The sequence below is a fragment of the Cinclus cinclus genome, unplaced genomic scaffold, assembly GCF_963662255.1.
Source record: "Cinclus cinclus unplaced genomic scaffold, bCinCin1.1 SCAFFOLD_40, whole genome shotgun sequence".
NCBI lineage: Eukaryota > Metazoa > Chordata > Aves > Passeriformes > Cinclidae > Cinclus > Cinclus cinclus.
The window spans coordinates 1594055-1595684 of NW_026912243.1; positions in this window are offsets into that span (position 1 = coordinate 1594055).

Below are 1630 nucleotides of genomic sequence, written 5' to 3' on the forward strand. Positions count from 1 at the left end.
CTGCCAGGGCTGTTTGCCTCCTCTGCAGGCTCAGTATGCTGGGAGTTCCACAAGCCTCAGCTGCCACTGTGTTTTCCTCTCAATATTTCTTCTTGTGCACTACACACGGAGAATCTTTTGTGTGAGATTCTCCTCTGGGCTTTGAGGTGAATCTCAATTTTTTTTCATTTATTTCTTTTTCCAATTTACTAAATGACAAGAATGAATTTAGCATCCCTTTTTTTTCAGTAGCAGCAATTGTCTAGAAATACATATAATCAAATATATTAGATGTATACATTTAAGAATAGACAAAGTTTGGCAGTGAGTAATTCAGTGCAATTAAGGTTCATATAAAGCATAAGCAAAACCAGCTGGAGATATGGAGAGGGCCCCACCCTTCCTCACCTATCGAATAATCAGGCCAAAAAGCCCAATTATATGCTATATGCTAATACATATTAATACAGAACTTTCTGGAAAACTCCTCCTAGTTACTGTTCCTAAAATCTACGTCACTACAGTGTGTTGCACATGCCCTACTAGTAGTTAGGGGTCTCTCATCCTTTCGGGGTCTTATTTCTGACAAAGGCTCTTTGTCTTCATCACTGTCCGCTATGTAAGCTTGCAGGCAGTGCAGGAGCACTAAGCTTGGTGTTAGGTAATTTCAAGTTCCAGGCCTGGAGTCATCCCAATTTGGCCCTGTCCAGGGTCAAAATTTGTATTTCTAGATGTGGCTTATCAAAGCTACATCCTTCTACTCCTCCCACCGAACAGCTGGGGGATTCCATCTGCTTTTTCTCACTATTTCCTTTCTTGCTTTGTAACAATTGTTTTCTATTAATACGAGTACAATTTTGCCAATATAGTTACAATTTAGTTAGCACAAATCACATTTCTTACACCCAGATCCCCAAATGCCACCATATCCCCCCACTCCGAATTTCCCCCAAGTCCCCCAAACTCCACGGCCACCCCCCTGCCCCCCAGATCCCCCTAGGATTCACCCAGGACCCCCCGAGCCCCCTCCCCACCTCCAAACACATAGAGCCACTCATCCACCAGCGCAGCAAGTTGGCTGATTTGTTCGAATCCAGGGACTTTTCCAGGCCTGCTCTGCCGCCTTTACGGACACGAACCTCTAGCGATGTGAATTTTCCCCTCTGGGAGTGGGGGACGCCGGAGCGCCTCTAGCCGGCGAGGGGCGAGAGTAAACCAGTATGAACCAGCGCAGACTGGGGCAGCTGGGGAAAATTCAGAGTCAGGAGGGGCACTGGGAGCGAGGCAGGGCAGGGCAGGGCAGGGCAGGGCAGGGCAGGGAGTGATGGGGAGGGGAGGGCGGGGAGAAGTTCCCGGCTTGGCCCAACGCCCCTCAGGGATTGACAGTGGGGGGGCGGCTCCCGCCCAAACCCTGGGGGGGAAAAGTGCCCTCAGGGATTGGCTGGGCGGGTACTCAGAATAACCCAAAAAAGCCTCAACACCTCCTCGGAATTTCCATTCAGCCCACAGAAATGGAGTGCCTTGCAGCAAGTGGCAACTATTTAAGGCTATATGTTAGTTCCATTTAATCAATGGAGGGGTGAAAAGGCAGATTGTGCACTAAAACACGGCAAAACCAAGAAAACCCCCAGAATCCCTTGAAGAATCCCTT